The 22,065-nt window shown below is 40.3% G+C and overlaps 1 pseudogene; it reads right to left on the minus strand.

Annotated features, from left to right (window-relative positions):
* Nucleotides 1–1,743: 1,743 nt before the first annotated feature.
* On the minus strand, nucleotides 1,744–18,418 carry LOC140955875 (uncharacterized; annotated as a pseudogene).
* Between the last annotated feature and the right edge of the window lie 3,647 nt (nucleotides 18,419–22,065).

The following is a 22,065-nucleotide window of genomic DNA, read 5'->3' on the forward strand; positions in this document are numbered from 1 at the left end:
TGAGACAAACGAATATTGTCGCTGATTCTCCATCCAGAGATAAAAGTTGTCTGATACGGACCTACTAAGGATGGCAAAACAACTCTCATTCTCCCAGCTAGAATCTTCGCGATGCATTTGTATACTGTATTGCAGCAGGATATAGGACGAAAATCTATCAACCTCATAGGATTACCAAATTTAGGGATAAGGGAAATGGATGTAGCATTCATCTCTTTAAAGCATTCTACGAGTCTGAAAGAAGGAGCTAACAGCGTTGATTACATCTTCCCCCACTATGTGCCACATTCTTTTGAAGAAACCTGCGTTGAAGCCATTCGGACCAGGGGCTTTGTTGTTTTTCAAACTAAACATAGCATGCTTAATCTCCTCCCTTGTTACTTCTTGTGCTAGAACATCCTGTTGTGTTGAAGATAGTTTGCAGTTAATTGCCGATTGCATCACTTCCTCGTTCAAGGCCCTAGGCATCTGTTTCACTCCCAACAAACGCTGGAAGTATGCAATTACTTCTGATTTGACTGCCTCGTGTCCTTCAACGACTCCCCCATCCTCCCTTGTAACGGAAAGAAGCTTATTTCTGTTCTATCTTCCATTTACTGATTTGTGGAAGTAGCTAGTATTCTGATCCCCCAAGCTAAGCCATTGAATCCTTGCCTTTTGTTTGAAAAAACTCTCTTCTGCCCTGACGATAGAAGCATAGTTACGAACAACATCTCTTTCTCGCATGCGTAAAGTTGGATTCTCAGGCACTGTATGCAGCTCCTGTTGAGCCTTATCCAAGTGATCTTTTGCATCTTTGACTCTATCTGTAATATTGGAGAAGTGAGTCTTATTGAAATGTTTAAGTTCCTGCTTTAGCTTCCTTAGTTTGCAACACAACTGATACATTGGACAACCCCCCGAATGTTGATCCCATACTTTCTTCACCAAGGGTATGAACTCGTCATGATCCATCCACATATCGAAGAATCTGAATGGTTTCTTTATGTTCTGAACATTGCTAGTAACCTTTACCACCATGGGAGAATGATCTGACATACCAGCAGGCAAGAATCTCACTTCCGACAATGGGAAGTGCAGACTCCACTTCTCATTCACAAGCACTCTATCTAGCTTCCGCATAATCAGATTCTCAATACATTGGTTCGTCCATGTATAATGCATACTAGAATACTGAAGATCATCCACTTTCGCATCTCGAATACATGTTTCCAACCTGTCCATCTGACCATCCCACATAGAAGACCCTTCTGACCTTTCTGATGGATTGCGGATAGCATTAAAGTCACCCATAAGAACCATAGGGTTGACTCCCATTCATCACCACGACTCACTATATCAGACCATAATGTCTCACGTAAGGATGCATTATTGTCTCCATAAATGATTGAAGTATTAAACCAAATATTGGTAGCTAATATAGTGACAGAAACATGGATAGCCTGGTCTGACATACCGCAGACATCCATCTTCACCACATTAGCATTCCAACAAACCCAAATACAACCACGGGAAGAGAAATCATAATTGTACAAGAAGGACCAATTACGCAAAAGAAGATTAGCAATATTATCTTTATTCTTTTCTCTAACCCGAGTTTCAACCAAACCAAAAAAAACCATCCTCTCTTGATGGATTAGCCGACGTAATTCTGAATGCTTTATGGGGTCATTCAAACCTCTAACATCCCAACATCCAATCATCATAAGAAAATAGAGAGAAGTACAAACAGCAACATAAAGGTTACCTTGACGTGCCACCCCGCGGGGAGCTAGATTTCTTATTCTTCTTTGAACCCTTTTTCTTTTTCTCCAGAGAGTTGCCAGCCTTAATACCTGACTGATTAACAGTTTTCCCATCGGTGGAAGTCGAAGTTTGTGGACTTGTCGGGATCAGTGGCGTCGGCTCCTTCTCATTTTGTTCTCCATTTATATCACCTCTCATTGTTGCAACATCAACATTCAGCTCATCACTAATAGTTGAGAGAACTTGGTTCACGGTCGCACAAGCATCTGTATTGGAGACGACTAAACTTTGATCTAAAGCAGTACATGTAGCCCCTTCCTCCTGCTCCATGTCTCTCAAAACATGAGGAGAGGTTGGAGTTTTGTCTTCATGGCAAATAACATTGCACACATCTGATGTCACATGATCATTACAATCAGACGTATGTATCCCAGATGTTGAGCAACCATTCTCATTCTCATTCTCATTCTTATGCACTTTAGATGCACACAGACCATTCTCATCACTTACAGAACCCTTATTTCGTTTAACAACTACCTGCCATTGAAACTGATTCTGTTTGTTATCCGCAGATTTAGAGATCACAGCTCCTACTTTCCTCGCACCCTCTGCCACCATTGTAGGATGAGCAATTTTGTTAGTAGTACATATCGTTGTGGTGTGTCCAAAGATGTTGCAGTTATTGCACCTTGACGGTATCCATTCATAATCAGCTGATATTGTTACGAATACCCCATTTGGACAGCGAAGGTCGTATTCCTTAACCATTGTCTTAGAAGCATCAATCTCAATGCAAACTCTTGCGTAGCTAAGCCTTTTACGCAACAATGTAGTACGATCACCATGAAGGGGAACCCCAATAGCACTCGCTATACAACTCAGCCCCTTAATAGTCCAATACTTAAGAGGAACATTATACAGCCTAACCCATACTGGAACTTTGACCAAATCGTCTTTCAAAAATTGCATGTTCGGTTGCCAACGTTTAAGCATCAAAGGTCTGTTTGCCATGTGCCATGGGGCTCTTTCCAGAACATTAGTGGCGCGATCAACAGAATCAAAAGTGAAAAGGTAGAAACCATTTTCCGAAGATAAAACTTCTGATAGACCATAAGAGCCCCATATCCTTTTGGCAATCGAATTAACAACAGGATATGGTAATTTCTGACCCACAAAATGACCAACTAGGGTGGATTTCCAAAGTTCACAGCCATCGTAAAAAACATCACGCGGAGGAGCTACTGTTATACGACCATCAGTCATAGCCAGGGGTTCAAAATGCAGATTTCGAACTGGATGAAAATCAATGTTCTTACTACCCTCCTTGACATCAACAACAGAACCCTTCAAAGCATTTAAAAAATTTAGTTTGGTCTTAAGGTTTAGTTGTTCTTGTTGCTGAGACCCTACCTTCAATTCATCAACTTCAGAACCCAGCACATGGTTCATTGCTGAAACAACATGAGGAGCCTGGATAGTCGAAGATTTCTCTATGATAGCTTCAAAATCAGCTTGATGGTCACTAGTAAACTGAGAAATCTTCATACGATGACTATTCAACATATCTTTTAGCTCTAATCTTAAGGTATGTCCAAACTTAACTTCATTGTGTTGTTCAATGTTATAGCTAAGGTTTGGAACAGATTCCACACCAGAACATAAAGACATTATGGAAATAGACAAATACTAGAGAGAGCAAGCTCTAATAAGAGATTATCATGTTTATAGCTGGTATTGGAAATCCAGAAAGAAAACCCACTGAAAAGATGCAGCTACTCACCTTATCTCAAAGAATTATGAGGCCAGTATCTCTCAGTTAATTGATTGAAACGATGATCCCTTCGGTCAAGATGTAGAGCATGTTCTGATGGACAACATACTCAAATATGGTGGCGATCCAACGGTGAACCAAAGAGATCGAGCTTCAACAACCCCAGAATTATAAGGCCCGTATCTCACAGTTCATTGATTGGAATGATGATCCGTTCGGTCAAGATGTAGAACATGTTCTGACGGACAATATACTAAAAAATGGTGACGATCCAACGGTGAACCAAGGAGATCAAAAGCAATACAGATTAGAGAGAGAGGGAGAGAGAGAGCGAGGAGAGAGAGTAACGGGTTTTTATGAATCCTTGATAATTCATGCCTTGACAATCAGAACTGTCACTTTCAGATTCCACATCACCATTATCTCTAATCATCATGATTATCTTGTTTGGACACTCTGAAGCATAATGTCCATGTCCCTGACACTTGAAACATTTAACATCACGAGTACGTTTAGGTTGAGTTTCAGATTTACCTTGGGCATCAGTAGGGACATCAACTTTAGCCTTTGGTCGTTCAGTTCTAGAAGGACTAAAGGATCTTGGTCGGACAGTACCCTCTCTCTTTAGATTCGGCTTCCAAGATGATGACGAACCCGAATTAAACGTTGGTCGAGCATGCCCCTTCCTAAGTGTTCTCTCCACCTTTGTCGCCATGTGAACCATGTCTTTTAGCTCCACGTAGTGTTGTAGCTCAACCACATTAGCAATGTCCCGATTCAACCCATTAAGAAATCTAGCCATGGTGGCTTCTCTATCCTCAACAACATTAGCCCGAATCATTGATATCTCCATCTCTTTGTGATATTCATCTACTGTCTTATAACCTTGATTCAGACCTTGGAGCTTCAGAATAAGTCTCTGTAATAGTGGTTTGGCACAAATCGTCTCCTCATTAAGACTTTCATCTCCCCCCAAGTCTGAATAGGTCGCTCCCCATTCCTCCTCCTACTGATCATGATGTGCCGTGAATGATTTGAAAATCGGCAACAATGATTCTAACGAAAATGGATGAAGGATGGGTCTGGTTGTGTTATCTTTCCTTTGGTATTTAGGCTGGATTGTAGTGATTTAAGGTAAATAAGATGGAGGATAGACTAGAATGATACTTTGATAAGTCGATCTGGACGCCACAAAGATCAATCTAAGATTTCAACGCCACATTCTTTGTGATTAAAGAGTGATAAGTCAGGTAGGGTTCTTCACAAAACGAATTTGGAAGAACAACTCTTAATTCTCTGAATTAAGTTTCAAATTTTGGCCAAAAGTGTCTATTACATATTCTGATACTTTATTTATCATTGGAACATCCCTCCAATGTTAGGTGAATTCAACATGATAGAAGTCAAGCCTAAAAACTAGACTATTAATAAAGTCAATAGACAAATTTAACTAACACACGTTTTTCTTTTGACATTTCTGAAACATAAGCAGACCAAATTTAAAACAGCCATAACTTTTGACATAAAAGTCCAATGCAATCATGGTTGGACAATCTAGAAAGATCACGTTCTGAACTTGAATTTTACCTACATAAATCTTGCTTTCACATGCATTAGATGACTTCAAATTCGGGTTCAAATCCATTTACTGTTCTGACCGTAAACAACATCAATTCCTTCACTTGCATTATCAATCCAAATACAAGTAGCCCAGCATGAAAATAACCATTAAGGGCTTTTCTCATATCCAAGTTCCAATTGTAGGCAAATAAGCACCCTTGAACCAATTTCAAACTGATTGCTAATTTTTAACTCCGACGCAGCTTCAATCATTGCAATTTGATTCGTCATGGCTCGTTGTAGTTGTTTTGCTCTCGCTCTTGTCATTGGACCATCTGTACCCTCTTGCATATTAGATTCAGCTTTACGAGATGGATTATAATTCCCATGATGCACATCATCAGCCCCGGGTTGATAATGATTTGTCCTCAAATCAGAATCGTCATCATCATCCAAGTATGGAGTCAAGTCTTTCACATTAAAAGTAGCTGATACGTTGTAATCACCAGGAAGATCTACCTTATACGCATTGTCATTCACCTTCTCTATAATCTGAAATGGACCATCAGCTCTTGGCATCAACTTGGACTTACGTTTGCTTGGAAATCTGCCCTTCCTAATATGAATCCAAACAAGATCTCCAGGTTCAAACCTGACCATCTTTCGCCCCTTGTTAGCTTGTTTAGCATACTTTGTTGTTTTCTCCTCAATATGTAGTCGAACTTACTTATGTAGTTTCTTCATCAATTCGGCCTTTCTAATTCTATCCATAGATGTCCTCTCATCAATTGGAATATGAACAAGATCAATAGGAACACAAGGATTAAAGTCATACACAACCTCAAATGGTGAAAATTTTGTGGCCCCATGCACACTACGATTATATGCAAACTCCACAATAGGCAAACAAATCTCCCAACTCTTCAAATTCTTATGTGTAACAGCTCGTAACAAAGAAGATAAAGTTCGATTTACTACCCAGTTTGTCCATCAGTTTGTGTATGACATGTTGTACTAAAAAGTAACTTCGTTCCAAGTTTTTTTTTTTTTTTGGTAAGCTGACTTATGTATTAAAAGAAAATGATACAAAGAATATAATGGGCATACCCAAGATTTACAATGTGAACAGAAACGAAACCAACAAATGGCTACAGGCTTGCCACATAACAAAACAAAAACTTAGACCAACTAGATATGTTAGGGGTACAAAAACAACCAGCTAAACATCAAATTAAGAGTCCATGTTATTGACCCTCCAAAGTCTTTGGATCCTTATGTTTTCATCTGTTTGTTGAACATTCCTCATCAAAACAAGCTTATCGCGAATGATACATTCGATTTGATCAAAAACCAAATTCGAAGCTTTAGACACATCTGCAAAGATCCTTGTGTTCCGTTCTTGCTAGATACAATACACTGTAGCTGCGAAACCCAGTTTACGAGAAAAGTTGATGAAACTTTTGCCATGCCAAGAGACAGTGGCCAATCGAATCCATTCATCCAAGCTTTTTGTCATTCTTGGAATGTCACATCTGTCACAAACATTCCACCATAATGCTTTCGCAAAGGAGTATTCAAAGAACAAGTGGTTGTGATCTTCATTATTGCGGAGACAGAGTGAGCACCTATTAGGACCATGAATACCAAACCGATGAAGTCTATCCTGCGTTGAGAGTTTTCGTTGGATAGCCACCCAAAGAAGAAATGCATGTCTTGGGAAAACATTCTTGAACCACACGATGTCATGCCAATCAACCATTTGATGATGAATTCTTAGTTGTTCCCAAGCTACTTTGACCGAGAAACTCTGATTTGGCGAATCCAACCAAACAATCTCATCATTTTGCCTCTTAGGAGTAGATGTGGAAGGAATAGCTTCTATAATGGGGTGCCAGCCAATAGCATGAGTGATAGGAATTCTCCATTCTAAGTTATTAATCAGCACGTTCACTCTCGCGTTGTGTTCGATACCTGAATCATAGATGAAACGTCCCTTAAGCATCAGCGAGCGGGCTGTGAGGATGCCAATTGTCAAACCATAGAGAGGTTGTCATTCCATCTCTGATGATGTGCTTCATCTTTGGCCATGCTAAGGATCTGAGCTTTAGAATCTTTCCCCAAGCCCAAGAGCAGCTTCCTGGCGCCTTGATTGTCCAAAAATTCCTACCTCGCAAGAGATTGGATTTGATCCAAGTAGACCAGATTGAGCCATCTGAGTCATTGCACAAGTTCCAAATATGTTTCAACAAGGCAATCTTGTTACATTCAGCTATCCTTTTTATGCCTAGCCCCCCCTCCTTTTTTGGAAGACATACTTGATCCCAAGCCACTTTAGCCCTAGTAGTGCTCATATCTGAACCTGACCAAAGAAAGGATCTCATAATTTGCTCAACATTTTTCACTACTTCCCCAGGTAATAGGAATAGAGATGCCCAATAGACCTGGATGGAGAATAAGACTGAGTTAATCAGTTGTACTCGCCCTGCGAAAGAGAGTGTTCTGCAGGTCCAATGTCGAACTTTAGCAGTAATTCGATCCACGAGGCCCTTACAATTAACAGGCTTTAGTCTGGACGAGATAAGAGGCACTCCTAAATATTTCATAGGAAGCTCCCCCTCTCTAAACCCAAGAATATTGATAATTTGTTCCCTCTCAGCACCTAACGGACCGCTCAAGAAGATGTCACTTTTGTTTGGATTTGGATATAGACCTGATAGAACTTAAAACTCTGTGAGTACATTTTTGATCATACGAATTGAATGTACATCCCCTTTGCTGAATATCATCAAGTCGTCGGCAAAGCAAAGATGAGAAATTATGTCCTTCGTTCCAAGTTTCCTCCAAAGAGTCTTCCAAAAGTGGCTTAAGAACTTTGTATCACGATCAGAGACAATGCTTTTAGGAATTCCATGCAAACGAACAATCTCTTGAAAGAACAAATCAGCAACATGTACTGCATCATCAGTTTTCTTACAAGGAATGAAATGGGACATTTTGGAGACTTGATCAACCACCACCATTATTGAATCCTTCCCACGTTGTGTTCTTGGTAATCCACGTACAAAGTTGATGTTAATGTCCATCCAATGCATTGGAATAGGCAGTGGAATATATAGTCCATACGCATTCTCTTTACCCTTAGCTCTCTTGCAGATAGCACTTTCAATCACCTTGTGTACATCCCGTAACATACTGGGCCAAAAAAAAATGTTCTTTCAGCAGCTCATAAGTCTTCTTCTCCCCAAAATGACCACTAAGACCACCACTATCAGCCTCTCGCTGATGCGGACCAGCCCAGAAACACCAGCAAGGACCCATTACATGTTCCAAATGGACCAATGACTCGGTCCAAGACAAAGACATTGAAAGACTCATTGAATGCATTGGTTTTGAAGGTTTCCACCAAGTCAGAATTGGAAGGTCCATTGGAGTATTAAGACGAGATCCTAGTACATCTTATCCATGTGCAAGAGGGGTCCAATACAACCTTATTTGGGCCATGAGATAAGGGCTTTATTTTATTTTGTTAGCTATAGCCCAAGGCTTGTTTGGGCTTAATTCATACTTTGTTTTAAGCTAGGATCCAAGGCTTGTTTGGATTAAGTTATGGGCTTTTCATTTTAGGGTTTTGGGCCAGTTTTGAGTGGACCTCATATAAGTCCACATAAAGGGTCCATTAGGGTTAACTTTTCAAGAACTATTTAAACTCATGTAGGCCAAAATTTCAGTAGCTTTGATGATTATTATTCTGAATTTTTCAGTTTTAACGTGTGAGAGTGATTCTTGCATTCTTCAGTTCTTGAACGAACTGAATCTGACTTATCGAAGATTAACTGGCTTCACGGCGTCATTCTACTCATTCCAATAGTGTTGGTGCCTTGGGGCAGGTTTCCATTGTGTCGCACTCATATCAGACCTATTTCGGCTTTCCAGGATCAGATCTCAATCTTGATTGTGGGTTGCGTGACCACGTGATCACGAGGTTCACATTAGTTGGTATAGAGCAATTCCCGTAACGAACCTGAAGGAATACACATTCTGCCTATTTTGAACAAGTAACCTTCATACATAAAGAACCCATCACAAGCTCCCTTTGCACATTCGGCAACCACATTAGCAAAGTAGGAATCATTGGCATATTGATCCTTCACCTGTTCAAAACCCATCAGCCTTGCATTCAACATAGAGATCAGTGCATACCTCCTAGAAAGAGCATCAGCAACCACATTAACTTGCCCTTTCTTGTACTTTATGACATAAGGAAATGACTCCATGAACTCCACCCATTTAGCGTGTCTTTGATTCAGCTTGTTTTGCCCCTTAAGATACTTCAAGGCTTCATGATCAGTATGTATAACAAATTCTTTAGGCAACAAGTAGTGCTGCCATACCTCCAGAGCCCGAATCAAAGCATAGAACTCCTTGTCGTAAATAGAGTAGTTCAAACGCGCTCCATTTAACTTTTCACTGAAGAATGCAATCGGTCTCTTTTCTTGCATCAAAACAGCACCAATTCCAACCCCGGAAGCATCGCACTCTATTTCAAATGTTTTAGCAAAGTTTGGAAGTGCTAAAACTGGAGCAGTACACAACTTTTCCTTAATTATCTCAAAAGCTTTCTGCGCATCTTCACTCCATCTAAACTCCTTCCCTTTTTTCAAGCATTCTGTCATAGGAGCAACAATAGAGCTGCAATCTTTCACAAATCACCTGTAGAAAAAAGCTAAACCATGGAAACTCCTCACATCAGTGATACTAGCAGGTTTTGGCCAGTCTTGAATTGCCTCAATTTTCTCCTCATCAACTCTTCCCCTGCTAGAGATAATATATCCAAGAAACACGACACTTTCTTTACAGAAGTAACACTTTGTGAGTTTCCCATACAACTTAGAATCTTGCAAAGTCTCAAACACAACTCTAAGATGCTTCACATGATCGTCAAAGGTCTTGCTATACACCAGGATGTCATCAAAATATACTACAACAAACAGCCCAATATACTTCCTCAAAACATGATTCATAAGCCTCATAAATGTACTAGGCGCATTAGATAACCCAAACGGCATTACCATCCATTCATATCACCCCTGTTTAGTTTTAAATGTTGTTTTCCATTCATCTCCCTCTTTCATTCTAATTTGGTGATAGCCACTCATCAAATCGACTTTAGAAAACAATGCAGCACCATGCAACTCATCAAGCAAATCATCAAGTCTGGGTATAGGAAATCGATACTTAACTGTTATTTTGTTGATAGCGCGGCTTTCCATGCACATCCTCATGGTACCATCTTTCTTCGGTACAAGCAAAGTAGGTAGGGAACATGGACTAAGTGATTCTCGCACATAGCGCTTCTCTAAGAGCTCACCGACCTGCCTTTGAATCTCTTTTGCTTCCTCTGGATTACATCTGTATGCTAGTCTATTAGGAAGTGAATCTCCCGGCAGCAAATCAATTTGATGCTCAATACCACGAATAGGTGGTAATCCTTTAGGTAATTCATCTGGAAACACATCTTTAAATTCTTCAAGTAATTCCTTAATCTGTCTTGGTAAGTCCAATCCTTCTACTTGTAGTAGTTGCTTTGCCCAGACCATGAAAACAATCCCTGTTGTGGCTAATGCTTGTTTGATGTCTCCTTTTTTGGCTAACAACAGCCCCTTTCGTGATGTCACCTCCTTTTGTTGGCTTCGTAACTGATCCTCTCTAACTTGTTGAGAACTCAATGGTAACAAGTTCACCTTCTTTCCATTCAGCATAAAAGAATAAGTGTTCTTTCGTCCATTGTAGGTCACATCCTTATCAAACTGCCATGGACGACCCAACAACAAATGGCTAGCTGACATTGGTGCAACGTCACATAAAACCTCGTCGTGATAGGTTTTAATGGAAAAAGGTACACGAACTTGCTTTGTCACCCGAATCTCCCCATTCTCATTCAGCCATCGCAAACTATAGGGTCTGGGATGTGGAAGGGTATTTAAACCCAATTTCTCCACCAAGGTAGTTGACGCAACATTAGTGCAACTTCCATTATCAATGATCATCCCGCACACCTTATCTCGAATCTGACATCAAGTATGAAAGATGTTCTCGCATTGCTCATCACTAACGTCAATTTGTGCATTCAGAACCCGTTGAACAACCAACAAATCTCCCTTCACTTGAAGCACTTGATGTCCCGAGACCTCCTAGGGTGTTGAGGTTCTGTCACCTTCTCCTTTCCCTTCAAAGAATCAGAACTGGTATTCCCTTGCTAAACTCCACCTTCTCTCAAGAATGTTGTCCCAAGACATGCATTTCTTCTTTGGGTGGCTATCCAACGAAAACTCTCAACGCAGGATAGACTTCATCGGTTTGGTATTCATGGTCCTAATAGGTGCTCACTCTGTCTCCGCAATAATGAAGATCACAATCACTTGTTCTTTGAATGCTCCTTTATGAAGGCATTATGGTGGAATGTTTGTGACAGATGCGACATTCCAAGAATGACAAAAAGCTTGGATGAATGGATTCGATTGGCCACTGTCTCTTGGCATGGAAAAAGTTTCGTCAACTTTTCTCGTAAACTGGGTTTCGCAGCTACAGTGTATTGTATCTGGCAAGAACGGAATGCAAGGATCTTTGCAGATGTGTCTAAAGCTTCGAATTTGGTTTTTGATCAAATCGAATGTATCATTCGCGATAAGCTTGTTTTGATGAGGAATGTTCAACAAACAGATGAAAACATAAGGATCCAAAGACTTTGGAGGGTCAATAACATGGACTCTTAATTTGATGTTTAGCTGGTTGTTTTTTGTACCCCTAGCATATCTAGTTGGTCCAAGTTTTTGTTTTGTTATGTGGCTAGCCTGTAGCCATTTGTTGGTTTTCATTTCTGTCCTCATTGTAAATCTTGGGTATGCCCATTATATTCTTTGTATCATTTTCTTTTAATACATAAGTCAGCTTACCAAAAAAAGGAATGTATCATTCGCGATAAGCTTGTTTTGATGAGGAATGTTCAACAAACAGATGAAAACATAAGGATCCAAAGACTTTGGAGGGTCAATAACATAGACTCTTAATTTGATGTTTAGCTGGTTGTTTTTGTACCCCTAGCATATCTAGTTGGTCTAAATTTTTGTTTTGGTTATGTGGCTAGCCTGTAGCCATTTGTTGGTTTTCGTTTCTGTCCACATTGTAAATCTTGGGTATGCCCATTATGTTCTTTGTATCATTTTCTTTTAATACATAAGTCAGCTTACCAAAAAAAAAAACTCCACCTTCTTAACAACATTAGCTATATCCTTCCTCAACCCTCCAAGAAATCTAGCTATTGTTTGCTCTTGAGGTTCCATCAATTCACATCGAATCAGCAGCAGTTCAAACTCTTTCACATACTCTTCCACAGTCAAGGATCCCTGTCGCAAAGTTTGAAGTCTGATGTATAGCTCCTATTTATAGTAATCAGGAACAAATCTCTTTTTCATCACTCTTTTCATAGTTGGCCATGTTGTAATCTCCTCCTCTCCATCCCTTATCCTCTGAATCTTTACGTTTTCCCACCATAAAGGAGCATAATCTGTAAACTCAAGTGTTGCCACCTTGCACTTCCTTTCTTCAGAATATTCATACCATTCAAACACCTTTTCAACCTTCTGAATCCACTCCAAGTATTCCTCAGGTGAACTACTTCCTCTAAACGGTGGAATCTTAAGTTTGAGACCATTAGGAGGATTATAATTCTGCCTTCTTGGTCTGACCCTATCATCAGCCTCATCATCCCCATTTGGATCTTCGTCAGCTTCTATAATATCATTTCGTGGCACCCTAAGTGCTTGCCTCGATTGGGGTTGCAAATTATTTCTTTGCATCCTTTGCATAAGGGTATTCAACTGTTCACGAATTCCAGTCATCTCATCCCGAATCTCAGCATGAGATCGTTGTAAGCCCATGACCTGTGCCTGTTCCAAACTTAACCCTCTTGGCAAATCTTCTTTATCTCCAGCCATAGTTAAGTCTGCCAACCTCAATTCCAGCAAACCTTTCTTCTTCTTGTTGTTGTTTTTGGCTCCTGTCTTAGATCGCAACTGATGCTCTGATACCAGATGATGTGCCGTGAATGATTTAAAAATCAGCAACAATGATTCTAACGAAAATGGATGAAGGATGGGACTGGTTGTGTTGTCTTTCTTTTGGTATTTAGGCTGGATTGTAGTGATTTAAGGTAAATAAGATGGAGGATAGACTAGAATGATACTTTGTGATGCGAACCTCGTGATCACGTGGTCACGCAACCCACAATCAAGATTGAGATCTGATCTCGGAAAGCCGAAATAGGTCTGATAGGAGTGCGACACAATGGAAACCTGCCCCAAGGCACCTACACTATTGGAATGAGTAGAATGACATCACGAAGCCAGTTAATCTTCGATAAGTCAGATTCAGTTCGTTCAAGAACTGAAGAATGTAAGAATCGCTCTCACACGTTAAAACTGAAAAATTCAGAAGTAATTATCATCAAAGCTGCCGAAATTTTGGCCTACATGAGTTTAAATAATTCTTGAAAAGTTAACCCTAATGGACCCTTTATGTGGACTTATATGAGGTCCACTCAAAACTGGCCCAAAACCCTAAAATGAAAAGCCCATAACTTAATCCAAACAAGCCTTGGATCCTAACTTAAAACAAAGTATGAATTAAGCCCAAACAAGCCTTGGGTTGTAGCTAACAAAATAAAATAAAGCCCTTATCTCATGGCCCAAATAAGGTTGTATTGGACCCCTCTTCCACATGGATAAGATGTACTAGGATCTCCTTTTGATACTCCAATGGACCTTTCAATTCTGACTTGGTGGAAACCTTCAAAACTAATGCATTCAATGCGTCTTTCAATGTCTTTGTCTTAGACCGAGTCATTGGTCCATTTGGAACATGTAATGGGTCCTTGCTGGTGGTTATGGGCTGGTCCGCATCATCCCCTCTCTCCTCGAAAGGATTCGACCTCGAATCAAAATCTGTGTCAAACAAAGTAAGATCAGCAACATTAAAGGTAGCACTAACACTATACTCACCTGGAAGGTCAATTTTGTATGCGTTGTCATTGATTCTCTCTAAAACCTGAAAAGGACCATTACCACGAGGCTGTAATTTTGATTTCCTTTGGTTAGGAAATCGTTCCTTACGCATGTGCACCCATACCCAATCACCGGGTTGGAAAACAACCAGTTTACGTCCCTTATTTGCTTTAGAAGCGTAAAGTCTGTTCTTTTTCTCTATTTGTAGTCGAACTCCCTCATGGAGTTCTCTCACCATCTTTGCCTTCTTTTCACCATCTAAACTTACCCTTTCTTCAAAAGGTAAAGGAATTAAGTCCATAGGAGTTAGTGGATTAAAACCATAAACAATTTCAAAAGGAGAAAAAGTAGTAGTTGAATGCACAGTTCTATTATAAGCAAACTCAACAAAAGGCAAACATTCTTCCCAACTTTTCAAATTCTTTTGAATTACAGCACGTAAAAGTTGGGATAATGTTCTATTCACTACCTTAGTTTGTCCATCTGTTTGAGGATGGCATGTTGTCGAAAATAAGAGTTTAGTTCCTAACTTTCCCCATAAGGTCTTCCAAAAGTAACTAAGGAACTTAACATCACGATCTGACACTATACTCTTAGGAATGCCATGCAAACGTACAATCTCTCTAAAGAACAAGTCTGCGATATGAGATGCATCATCTGTTTTATGGCATGCAATGAAATGCGCCATTTTAGAAAACCTATCAACCACAACAAAGATAGAGTCTCTACCTTTCTTTGACCTAGGTAAACCTAAAACAAAGTCCATAGAGATATCTACCCAAGGTTCAGTAGGCACAGGTAGTGGTGTATATAGTCCATGCGGTTGTACTCTAGATTTTGCCTTTCTACAAGCAATGCACTGTTCACAAATTCGTTGCACATCTCTTTTCATCTTTGGCCAATAGAAATGCTCATGCAATACATCCAAGGTTTTCGCCACCCCAAAGTGACCCATTAAACCACCCCCATGTGCTTTACGAACAAGCAATTCACGCAAAGAACTAGCAGGAACACACAATCTATTCTCTTTGAACAAATAATCATCCATCAAATAAAACTTACCGAAAGCCGAATGTCCACATGCATTATAAATCTCAGCAAAGTCAGAGTCATTATCATACAATTCCTTCACATATTCAAAACCTAACAATCTAGTATTCATGGTGTGTAAAAGAACATACCTGCGCGAGAGTGCATCAGCTACGATGTTCTCTTTCCCTTGCTTATACTTGATTACGTAAGGGAAAGTTTCAATGAATTCAACCCATTTTGCATGCCTCCTATTCAACTTACCTTGTCCTTTCAGATGTTTCAAGGACTCATGATCCGAATGGATTACGAACTCTTTTGGCCACAAGTAATGTTGTCATGTCTCAAGTGCTCTTACCAATGCATAGAGTTCTTTATCGTAAGTTGGATAGTTCAAGGTCGCTCCACTTAACTTCTCACTGAAATACGCAATAGGTCTCCGATCCTGCATCAAAACAGCACCTATTCCTATTCCAGACGCATCACATTCTATTTCAAATGCTTTCGTAAAGTCAGGTAAACCCAAAACAGGTGCAGAACATAATTTCTCTTTCAAAAGAACAAATGCCAATTCTTGTTCCTCCCCCCATTTAAACCCAATTGATTTTTTAACAACTTCATTTAAAGGGGCAGCTATTGTACTGAAATCTTTCACAAAACGCCTGTAAAAACTAGCTAACCCATGAAAACTCCTTACCTCACTTACCGATTTGGGTGTAGGCCAATCCCGGATGGCCTTAACTTTCTCCTCATCCATCTCGATACCCTGTGCAGTTACAACATAGCCAAGAAACACAATTTTTTCCATGCAAAAGGCACACTTTGTAAAATTAGCATACAATTTCTCACTATGCAACACACTAAGTACATTACGCAAATGATCAAGATGCTCAGTTAAGTTCTTGCTATATATCAAAATGTCATCAAAATACACAACCACAAACTTACCTATAAATGCACGCAAAACATGATTCATTAAGCGCATAAATGTACTAGGTGCATTTGTAAGTCCAAATGGCATTACTAACCATTCATACAAACCATGTTTAGTTTTAAATGTTGTTTTCCACTCATCACCTTCTTTCATCCTAATTTGATGGTACCCACTTTTCAAGTCAATTTTAGAGAAAATACTTGATCCATGTAACTCATCTAACATGTCATCAAGCCTAGGAATGGGATGTCTATATTTTACCGTTATGTTGTTGATGGCCCAACAATCAACACACATCCTCCATGTTCCATCCTTCTTTGGCACAAGTAGCACGGGTACAGCACACGGGCTCATACTCTCACGAATGTAGCCCTTTTCCATCAGCTCATCAACTTGCCTTTGAAGCTCCTTCGTCTCCTCGGGATTGCTTCTATAAGCTGGTCGGTTAGGAATTGAAGTGCCGGGTACGAAATCAATCTGATGCTCTATCCCCCTCAATGGTGGTAATCCGCTAGGAGTATCGTCAGGGAACACATCATCAAATCCCTGCAACAAAGAAATAGCAACACTAGGCACAATATGATCAAGATCATTAGTATTAAAGTAAGCCTCTTTGTACACAAGTAAGATCATTGGCTTGTTAGTGAAAAATACAGATCTGACCTCACCCTCTCTAGCATAAAAATTGGGTTGTTTCTTTAGTTTTTCCACACAATTCTCATCACACTTGTTGACTTTCTTCACTCCTCTTGTCTTACCTCCACTCTCGACCAGATTAGGGTGTTTTTGAGTTGTGGTCGAATGGTTTGATTTGTTTGGAGTGTTGGCCGAATATTTGCTTGTGTTTGGATGGGTGGCCGAATGGGTTGTAGTGGTTTGGGTTCTAGCCGAATCTGATGGTCTTCTCTCCCCTTGTTCCTCACCTTGATTTTCTCTCCCCATCGCTTCATGCTCACTTTTTAGCTTTATTTGATCATCATACACCTGTTTGGGTGTAAGAGGTACAAGAGTGATGGTTTTACCATCTTTTACAATGGTATACCTATTTTTAACCCCATCATGAATTGCCTTCCTATCATATTGCCATGGTCTCCCCAACAAGATGTGACTTGCTTGCATTGGTACCACGTCGCACAGAACTTCATCAACATATTTCCCAATCGAAAATGGAACCACAACCTGTTTAGTCACTTTCACTTCACCACTATCATTCAGCCATTACAATCTATATGGTTTAGCATGCTTAGCAGTACACAAATTCAGTTTACTAACAAGGGTGGCACTGCAAACATTAACACAGCTTCCACTATCTATAATTAAACCACACACCTTTCTTTGTACGTAGCAACGCGTATGGAAGATGTTCTCCCTTTGTTCATTAGTATCATCTTCTTTGACCTGAACCTGAAGTGTTCGCCTTATAACCAAGGACTCCTCAACCGGTAATGCTAACTCATCCCCATCACTATCCTCTAATGGTGGCATGCCTTCACAATCAGAACTGTCACTTTCAGATTCCACATCACCATTATCTCTAATCATCATGATTCTCTTGTTTGGACACTCTGAAGCATAATGTCCGTGTCCCTGACACCTGAAACATTTAACATCACGAGTACGTTTAGGTTGAGTTTTAGATTTACCTTTGGCATCAGTAGGGACATCAACTTTAGCCTTTGGTGGTTCAGTTCTAGAAGGACCAAAGGACCTTGGGCGGACAGTGCCCTCTCTCTTTAGATTCGGCTTCCAAGATGATGACGAACCCGAATTAAACGCTGACCGAGCATGCCCCCTCCTAAGTTGTCTCTCCACCTTCGTCGCCATGTGAACCATGTCCTCTAGCTCTACATAGTGTTGTAGCTCAACCACATTAGCAATGTCCCGATTCAACCCATTAAGAAATCTAGCCATGGTGGCTTCTCTATCCTCAACAACATTAGCCCGAATCATTGCTATCTCCATCTCTTTGTGATATTCATCTACTGTCTTATAACCTTGATTCAGACCTTGGAGCTTCAGATATAAGTCTCTATAATAGTGGTTTGGCACAAATCGTCTCCTCATTAAGACTTTCATCTCCCCCCAAGTCTGAACGGGTCGCTCGCCATTCCTCCTCCTACTTACCACAATCTGATCCCACCAAATCAATGCATACTCCGTAAACTCAATTATCACCAATTTCACCTTTTTTTGTTCAGAATAGCTATGACAATCAAAAATCCAATCCACCTTTTTCTCCCACTCCAAATAAGCCTCGGGATCGTTTTTACCTTGAAAGGTATGAATTTTCAGTTTAATGGTGTCCAAGTCCCTATCCATATCGTCATAAGTGCTCATGCCACGGAAATTCACATTCCTCCTAGCCCTGTTCGGTCCAGACCTGATTCCTTGGCCAGCTGATGCAAAATCATAATCATCTTCACCCCCATCTACGTTTTCATCAACAAACTCTTCAAAATCAGATCTCACATTCCGTGCTGCCATACGGACCGTATTTCCCCGGCGATCAGCCCCGCTATTCTGTTGCTTAATCGAATTCACCTCATCTTTCAGATCCTTGTACGTCCTAGACAACAGCTCAAGTTGCTGGCCTATGGATCGCAATTGGAAAGCTACGTCAACGTTTTGTGTCACTGATTCGTTGTTTTCAGACATTCTTTGAATCTGAAAAATTTGGTTAGTAGCACAAAATATATCCTCACACCTCTCGTGTATCACACAAAACAAAAATCAAGGCTTTTCACTCTATTAAGCTCTCTACGCCTTTTACCTCACAACTTTTTTTTTTTTGGTAAGCTGACTTATGTATTAAAAGAAAATGATACAAAAAATATAATGGGCATACCCAAGATTTACAATGTGGACAGAAACGAAAACCAACAAATGGCTACAGGCTAGCCACATAACCAAACAAAAACTTAGACCAACTAGATATGCTAGGGGTACAAAAACAACCAGCTAAACATCAAATTAAGATTCTATGTTATTGACCCTCCAAAGTCTTTGGATCCTTATGTTTTTATATGTTTGTTGAACATTCCTCATCAAAACAAGCTTATCGCGAATGATACATTCGATTTGATCAAAAACCAAATTCAAAGCTTTAGACACATCTGCAAAGATCCTTGTGTTCCGTTCTTGCCAGATACAATACACTGTAGCTGCGAAACCTAGTTTACGAGAAAAGTTGATGAAACTTTTGTCATGCTGTTGTAACCCATTTTTGGGTCCCCATAAAAAAATAATAAATACAAAAAAAAATCAAAGAAAGCTCAAAACAGTGCCGTTTTGAACGGCACTGTTCCCCTTTCTTCCCCGCCGAACACACAGCAGCAAAGAAGGAAAAAGAATGCATATTTAATGAGGCCGGTCCCTCAAGCCCACCGACCGCCGGTCCCTCTAGCCCACCGACCGAAGACATTGGCCGACCACCTACCGCACCGCCAAAACTGAGGTAGGCACGCCTGGACAGCCGCGCCCGACCAGCCGCCGCATGACCCGTTCCTTGGCTCCACAATGAAAAAAACATGCTCACGGGCTCTATAAATAGAGGAGAGGAGACCCGAGAGAGAAAAAAAAGGAGGAGAAGACCGAGAGAGAGGGAACAGAAGAGGGAACAGAAGGGAGAAGAGAGGGGGAAGACCGAGAGAAGAGAAAGGAATAAGCAGAGAAGAAAACAGAAAAAACAGAGGAGAGAGAGAAGGAAAACCTCCGGCCACCGCGAACCGCCAGCACTGCCACCACCACCCCTGCCGCATCAGCTGCTGCCAGCATCAACACCGTTCCAGGTAACTTTCTCCACTGTCATTTTTTTTGCTTCGGCTTCGGCTTCATCTGCATGCAGAACGTTTACGTTCTGCAGCAGATGAAGATTAATTAGCTAGTTACTGTGTTGTGCACAGTAACTGGCTAATTAATTCACGGGTTACTGTGTGCACAGTAACCCGGTTACTATACATGCTAATTAATTCTCTGGTTAATGTGCACACAGTAACCCGGTTACTATGTGCACAGTAACCAGCCCATGCATTTGGGCCAGGTTCGGCCCAACCCATGTATTTGGGCCTGACCCGGCCCATTTCAAAGAAAAAATAAAAAAAAAACATTTTTTTTCAGCATTTTATAATTTTTCCGTGTAATTTTTATGTCATTTTGATTAATATTGGGTGGTATTTTATGTTATTAAAAATACAAAAAATCTGATATTAAAATACCCGGTTTTCGTCAAAAAAAAAACTTCCAAAAATACAAAAAAATTGAAAAAAGAAAAAAATATTTTTGTGCATACGGCCAAGTGTCTCAAAGCTAAAAAATCATATTGTATTTTTCATACACCAAAAAAAAAACCATGTTTTAGCATATTTTTTGGCTTTAATAACCAGTTTATTAAAGTCAAGAGAATATTGGCCAAAATTTCAAAAACAACAAAAATTTTATTTTGCTTGTCTCTTAGTATTCGGGGTATGACATTACACGTAATGCATATTCGGGATATTTAATTCTTTTTTTTGTTTTTTTGGACAATAGAACCTGGGGTATGACATTACATGTAATGCGTATTCCAAACAATAAGAAACCACAACACGATCTTAGATTTTATCAGACAAAACAATGCAGCTTACCTTAGGTAGGGCGTAGTTGGGGTGCTAATACCTTCCCTTTACGCAACCAGTCTCCGTACCCCATCTTTGAGACCAGTTAGGGTTCCTAGTAACCAGAATACTAGGTGGCGACTCCCAGTCCATTTTTAGCTTAGAGACAAAGAACTCCTTGTCTCACCATATTTTCCATGCCAAATAGACAACATACCACACCCTCACGAAGGGTTGGGGTGGACGATCGCCGCGCCGCCGCACACGTGCGACAGAATGGCGACTCCACTGGGGACCTTGTGGACTAAGCATTGTTTTGTCTAGTTTTTTCTTTAGATTTATTGTGTTTTATTTTTAAGATGAATTTCCCTTAGTTATTTGCTCATATGCTTTAAATTTGTACATATTTGTTCATGCATTATAGATTGTGTCATGCATCATTCATATCATAGTTTGTACTGAAACACTTTAAGTTAAGTGGGGGACTAGCAGCTTACCTTACGACTTTTAGTCAAGGTTTAAGTTTGTGTAAACCCCAACTCTTCACTGAGTGCTTAGACTGGTAACAGTTGGTACACGTGCCATCTCATTACCTACAAGCCCCCATATTGCCTCCACGAGGGTGATCACTGGGACAGCAAGAGACCCTTTTTTTAGAGACTGAATAGCCAACCTACCCATGTTCACATAATAAAACCTGTCCTTGTTTGTAGTGTTGTCGTTATTTGCATACGAGAAAACCCTTCTTGAAGCATTTTGAACTCATGATCGTCACTCCAAAAATTTTCATTGTAGAGTTTGGGCAAGAATCAAGCTTCTTGTTTCGTTATGCAACAATTACAATCATTTGTCACCCCTCGAAGGGCAAGTTCATCATATATATTACATGTTCATACATTTAACATGCATACATGACAGATTGAAATATAGGTCCCCAAAAAGTCTACAACACCCGACTTCGAGCGAGAAACATGGAAGATGAAGAGCGTGCTCAACGTGAGGCCTATTTGCACGAAGAGTTGGAGTCTCTGAAAATAAGTGTGGCTCACCTCACTAGCTTACTCAAGCAAACATTAAGAAATACCTCTGATGAAGGTCCTTCTAATCGACCGATCACCTTTGATCCAACTCCTACTACAGTTCAGCCTGAGGAAAGAATGAGCGAACATGGTCAAGAACCTCAGCAAAATCCAACATTTGTGCAGTCAACAAGACCGGCACCATCCCCAACAGTCGTGAAGGCATCTGTTAATGAGTCCCACAAGGCTAAGTCATCTGATAGCATTGATCAAGCTAAGATAGAGGCGTTGGAAGCCAGACTCAAAGCCATTGAAGGATTAGACTTATATGACCCGGTACGGGCAGCAGAGATGT

This window comes from Populus alba, chromosome 8 (assembly GCF_005239225.2).
Source record: "Populus alba chromosome 8, ASM523922v2, whole genome shotgun sequence".
NCBI classification, from domain to species: Eukaryota; Viridiplantae; Streptophyta; class Magnoliopsida; order Malpighiales; family Salicaceae; genus Populus; species Populus alba.